Source organism: Zonotrichia leucophrys, chromosome 9 (assembly GCF_028769735.1).
Source record: "Zonotrichia leucophrys gambelii isolate GWCS_2022_RI chromosome 9, RI_Zleu_2.0, whole genome shotgun sequence".
Lineage (NCBI taxonomy): Eukaryota > Metazoa > Chordata > Aves > Passeriformes > Passerellidae > Zonotrichia > Zonotrichia leucophrys.
In genome coordinates, this window is record NC_088179.1 from 15,010,130 (window position 1) to 15,016,273 (window position 6,144).

At 45.8% G+C, this 6,144-nt stretch overlaps 1 long non-coding RNA gene across 1 annotated transcript; it reads right to left on the reverse strand.

The window, feature by feature from the left end:
- Window positions 1-863: 863 nt before the first annotated feature.
- LOC135451452 (uncharacterized) lies at window positions 864-5,488 on the reverse strand. The gene is made up of 4 exons (XR_010441328.1): window positions 5,417-5,488; window positions 3,527-3,663; window positions 1,103-1,145; window positions 864-1,001 (listed from the first exon to the last, which is right to left on the reverse strand). It is a non-coding gene; the product is annotated as an uncharacterized LOC135451452 (long non-coding RNA).
- Window positions 5,489-6,144: the final 656 nt, after the last annotated feature.

The window sequence follows — 6,144 nt, forward strand, 5'->3', positions numbered from 1 at the left end:
TCATTTTTCTTAAATCACTTTGTTAAAGGATTCTTCTGGGTGGAAGCAGATCCTCCCCTTCCAAGGACAGATATGTGCTGCACGCAATGCAGTGAAGTGCAAATCTAAAGCAAAACCCAACTCCAATTCAGAGAGTCGTTGAGCAAAGTAGCAGGAAACTTGTCCATTCTTAGATTGGGCATCAGCCCTGCTTGCCCAGAGTACAGCTCGGGAGGTCAAGGAAGACCATCACTGCTCCCAAAGCCCAGGGCTCCGGCCTGAGCTGGAGAGTCAGCATGGAGCTAGGCAGAGCACAAACCCTAATCTAAACTGAATTATTTAAAATGTGTTAATGCAAACTAATTAGCAACGGTCCCCCACCTGCCGGGTGCCATGGACTGCTCCTCCCCGGCACCGCCGGAGCTCTCCCGGTGCTGAAGGCTCCGGGCGGGAGCAGAGCACGGCCGAGTGTTAACTTGGAGTGAGGCTGCGGGGAAAACGCAGTTACAGGGCTGGAACGAGCCTTTGCAAGGCCAGCTGACACTGATGGAAGGGGGAATGCCAGCCGGGAGCATCTGTATTGCTGACATGAAATAGCTGGAGGAGAACAAGTGTGCTACATGTCAAGGTTTTGAGAAACGTGGCTCCTTTCTGCTCCCCTGCAGTCTTTGCTAAATAAAATGGTGCTCTCCCTCTGCCTCTCCTGGCAAACCTAAGAACAGTGTAAAATTCCCCAGGATTATTTAAGGGAATGTTTAAGGGAAACAAAGCCTGGTCCCTCTGGTCATTAGAGATACTACACCACTTCACCCAAAGTCAGCTCATGTTAGCATCCTTGGCCAGCTTCCAGCTTGGGTTATCAGAGCCTGCACATCTAAATTCAACTCTCAGCAGTAATCAGAGAGGCTGTCCTGCTTCATTTTCACGAGTAAACACTGTTCTGGATCACAATTCCAGCCAGAAGTGAATGTGACTGGACATATGCCTGGACATCCGGCATTTTGAATGTGCTTCAGGCACATCTAGAATGGAAGAAGTTAAAATACAGATCAGAAGGTCAAGAGGAGGCAGCTTTAGCAAGTGTCTGGTAGGCATGAGCCCAACACAGCTGTCATGGCCTTACCCAGAGAACAGAGCTAGTTTGTGGGTGTCCTCTTTAACTCCACCTGAAATGACAAAACAGAACTTTGATGTCCTAGACTGCAGCAACTTCCTTAGCATACACAAAATAGATTTTATTTTCTCTGTCAGCATAACTTCTTGATCACTTATGACCACCCACAGACTTACGCAGAAGTAATTCCTGTGAGACCAGCTCTCATTCTGTGCTGTGGCTGGTATTTTTCCCAGTGTTATCTTGTTTTTGAGGCTACTTCAAAGATCCAGCAGTGGCTGCACACTCAGTGCTGGTTTGCTGCAAGTTTGGATTCTGCCAGTGCATGTGTTACTCCAGAAACAGTATTGTTAAGTGCAGTAACCAGTGGGCTAATGCTGGGTTTGTACTGCACAGAGTCAAACATCAGATTACCAGGTATTCATGCTGCTTTTTACCAAGGAGAGCAAAAATATATGGAAACAAGTTTTAGCACTCTTGGGCCCATAACAGAATAACTACAGTAGGATCAGGAGAGTGTAACCTAGTGTTATATGAGATTGAATCTGTAATCACTTCTCCAAATAGGAAATTGCATAATAGAAATTATTTTAATAGGACAAGCACACTGCAGGCATACCCATTGCACCCATCAAAATTACACTCAGGGAAAAGATAAAATATGACCTGCCCCATATCTGGTTATTATGAGGTCTCAGAACATACACAGCTACCCAAATTACTATGTATATTACTATTGTGCTTGGAGGCTGCACTGGAGACCTTAGCTGCCCTATAATAATACCTGCCTAATATAATCAAAGCTGTTCTGCCAGTGAAAGTTCAGGGCTACTCCCCACCAAGTGACAAGCTATGACTGAGTGCAGCAGGAGGGACACAGCTAAGCCTTTCCTCCAGAGGCTTTCAGCCTGGGCAGGCAAGGCAGACAGAGACAGATGGGCAGAACAAGGCAAGGCAGGAGGAAAGTTTTAAAGCAATGTGGTGTAAGTGATGGCAGTGCCACAAGACTGGGGACAAGAGATAAAGACCTATAGGACATGTCCCAGAAGACTCTGCCTCAGGAGAGGCTCAGCACTGTGGAGAGCATTACTGTTGGGTCTTACTGCAATCCATCGAGGTGACAGAGGGAATCTGGCAATGAGCTAAAACCCTGTAAGTGCCAGGGAAACCTGTGCCAATGACTTTGTAAGGACACAACACATTACCTAGATGAGCAACGGCTGCTTTGCTTTAGACACCAGCAAAGGGCAGCCAGCACTGGCAACACACATTAAAAGAAAGTGCACAAATACTTCATAATGGGATGCAGCCTCTCGATGCAGCCTCTCAGCTCCTCTACTAATGTCTAGGTACACAGTCCTTCAAACATGCAGCTGGGTGCAAAGGAAGCTCCAGCAGAGGTTATGGATTTCTGCAGGCTGATGACACAGTCGAAACAGATAAGCTTGAGCTACTGCTTGCAGAACAGCAGTGTCCAAAAGTTTGGCCCTGAAAGCAAATTCACTGCACTATTCTGCGAATAGTCAGCAATGCCAGACTTTTCAAAAGAGCTTAAGATTCAAGTAAATAAAATAAAGACAAGGTCATAGACATCTTTCATGGCTTGCCTGTGGTCATGTGCCATTCTTGCCTGCACAAAAACACAACTAAAATCTCCTGAGCTCCAGTCTAACATCTAATCCAAGCACCTCACTTTCTCTTTAGCCAATACTGCCTTCTCGTGAACAAATCAAGCCACAGAGAAGACACTTCAAACTAGAGTACAACCTTTGCTCTGAAAACAAACACATTTAAGAACACCAGCAAGAAGCAACATAATTGCTTCATCTACTATCAACTGACAGCTAATTTGCTAGTTTTTTCCAAGTATCTATTTGCTAGTCAAACCTCCAAACGAGCTGAAGACAATAACACCTCCTTCTGCACACCAACATGCTCCTTCCCCATGGGACAAGATCTGTTTCCCACCGTGATGAAAAGGTGTGTCTGTAAATGCTCAAACACGCAATTCTTCTTGCACTTGTGCGTGGCAATCAGTAAGGTCACTGCAGCATGAGCTTCCACTGAATGTGTAAAGGTGTTCAATTAATCTTTGCTTGCTGAGAACTCAGGGAATTTAAGTAAGGTCAAAGATTTAAAAGAAATCAGGAGACTCCACACTCCCACTAACACAATATTTCCTGAAGAGCTGACACAGACATGTAAGTTACTCCACTGACAAAAAAAGGGGTTTTTTTTTTGCAATCAACATCCTAAGCACATATACATTTACTTGGAAAGACAGTAAAACATTTGGACAAACCACCTCTGCTTGTCTGCTTGCTGCCCCCCCCCACTATAATGACAAATTTTCCTTCTGCAGGAAAAGGCTCCAGCTCTTTTTTGGTGTACAGACTGTTTGCTCTGCAGTAATCACAAGGTTACCCTGCTTACCTGCTTCCTCAGGGGGAGAGTGGACAGCTATGCAATGACAGCTCCAGTCCTGGGGACACCACCAGCCACAAACGCCTCCTTTTTCTCTGCTGGGTGTGGGGTAGAGCTCTTGAGGAGCTGGGCACCGCTCTCACACGCTAGAAAGCAACAGATGAAACAAAAGCAATAGGAAGGGTGGAGGAAATAATGCTGAAAATAGGGGAAGTCACATAAAGAACTCTAATCCCACAAAAACAGCCATGTGGGCCCAGATATCCCACAGATGCCACACAATTGAATTCTGTCCAGGCACATTTAGAGACCAGAGGCCTTAAAATTTTGCTCCTTCAACCAGCCTCTGCTCCTCAAGGAAGCTTACCACTGTAACCCTTATCCCCCTGTACAAGGGAAAGACCGCAGAGCTATGGAGATGAAAACAGCAGGACAGAAACCAAGCAATCAGTGGCAGGATGAGGATTCCCATGAGAAATGGGAAACAGTAGGTTCCACTTTGAGAAAGATCTACAGAAGTCATGGATTGTGCCCAGACATAGGCAGGTGACAGGAAAGCGGCCTCAGTCAGAGAGACTCCAAACCCAGGTGCCCACACATGAATCAAAAAGTTCTCAGGCACAGCTGTACTGCAGGCACTTAATTCAGCAGTTCTGAGTATCTGCTCAAAGTCCAAAGCTAGTGGCTCTTCCCTCAGCACTAGAGACAACATCTGGGACTAGTGATGAAGATACCACCTTTTATGGTCTTCACCACACTGAAGGAGGCAGCACTGGAACAGCTCAGCCCAGAACACCTGTCAGCTATCCCAGGCAGGGCTGTTAATGGTGCACACAGGGACCTGCATCCCCACCCAGGTCAAACCTCTGTGCCTAAGAGCTCCACAGGACAGCACTCAGCCCAGCTTAAATCACCAAGATGCAGCTGAAAGGATCTTAACAGTTTTCCATCAGACTAACTTTCATTATTGCTGCTTGGACTGCCTCCATTATTTTCTAATGCAGAACAGATTAGAAGATCTATCTATATATATGAGATTTTTTTTTCTGTTGGTGCAGGAATCCATTTCAGTATTTAGAATAAGTAGCAGCCTCAGGAACCCAGCTTTTCTGATCATCTTACAATTGCATCCTTGTAAACAAGCAGACAGATGCTGCTCTGATCATCAGCAATGAGAAAACAGCTTCTAAATGGCACATGGAACACAAAGCTGTGCTTGTGTCACCCCTACAGCTACACACGTAGCAGGGAATTCCCAGCATTACCCTACCAGGGAGGGCAAGCCAGAGCAAGGAAGGAGAGTGGCAGGAGTGTAAATTTGCCAGCAGTGTTAAAGCAGAGCAGCCTCCAGGCAGCTTGATGTCAAGCTAAGATGAAGAAGGAAGGCGTCATGATCACAGTGAATCCTTGCTCCAACTTCTATTTCCTCTCTCCTCAACTGAGCAGGGAAGCTGGGTGAAAGACAGGACTGTCCTATTCCTGGGAACAAAATCAGGAACACTTCTGGGGAGCGAAGTCACTCTACAGACTGACAGCAAGAACTGTTAATATTCCAAAATAACCATACAGGGCATGTTTATAACAGTGATTGCTACAAACAACATCCTCTCCCCTTCCCTTGGTCTAAAAAAATCACTCTGCAGATAAGGAGGATGGAGAAGATGGTAAGAAAAATGGTCCTGGGAAAAGAGCCCACTGAAAATATTTACAAGAAAAAACATGCATAACTTTGAAGGCAGCCAGTATGGCTGGCAGACCAAGCAAAATGAATTCTTGCCTTCAAGGTGACTGCTAGGATTTATAAGACCTTTGTCAGGAGATGTCAGCATCCATAGCCTATGGATTCACACAGTTTCCTTTTTACAAACCCAGAACACCATGATCACCACCCCCATATACCTGCTTGCTCTTCTGAATAGCTTCTTCTTTGGCAGCACTAGCCAGGCACTGGTCCTCCACATGCCAGTGCAGAGCCTGGTGGGAAACAAGGACAGCTTTATTCAGGAAATGTGCAAAAATGAAACACCATTTTGGGAAGACACAGCAATAATTCATCTGCTTAAATCATCAACAAAATACTTTCCCATGTCACCTTGGCAATCGCCCGACAGCAGCGTTCCATGACCAAGAGTGGTCCAATGGGCAAACATCCCTTTTCCACATTACCTCCCTCTCCCATCCACCAAACCCTGCTCATGGTTTGGCATCAGTGAGTAGCAGTGCCCTAGCACAGCAAGGTCACTCAGGGAACAGCTCTGTAGGGCATCTTGCAAAGTATTTCTTGATTTGTGGTGAGAATTCACCACTGAGCCCAACTACATGCCACAGTGTTGGGAAGGGACTTGCTGGAATTAGCTCTGCTCATTCCTCTGACATCTCACCCAAAATTTCTGTTCAGAAAGCTGTTTCTGCTTCAGCATTTGTTGAAGATTGCCATTAAATGCAAGTCTTCAAAGGGAAAGTCATTATTACACAAGAGTGGAGCAAAGACCTTGCTGCAGGGAATCCACGTCCCACTAGAAAGTAAAAGCCACCTTACCAATCTGTAATTCAGCTCCCACCACCCAAATATTTTTAAATGTGTCATACTAGTGACTCCCAAGGCATCACTCCAAGATTTCTGAGCG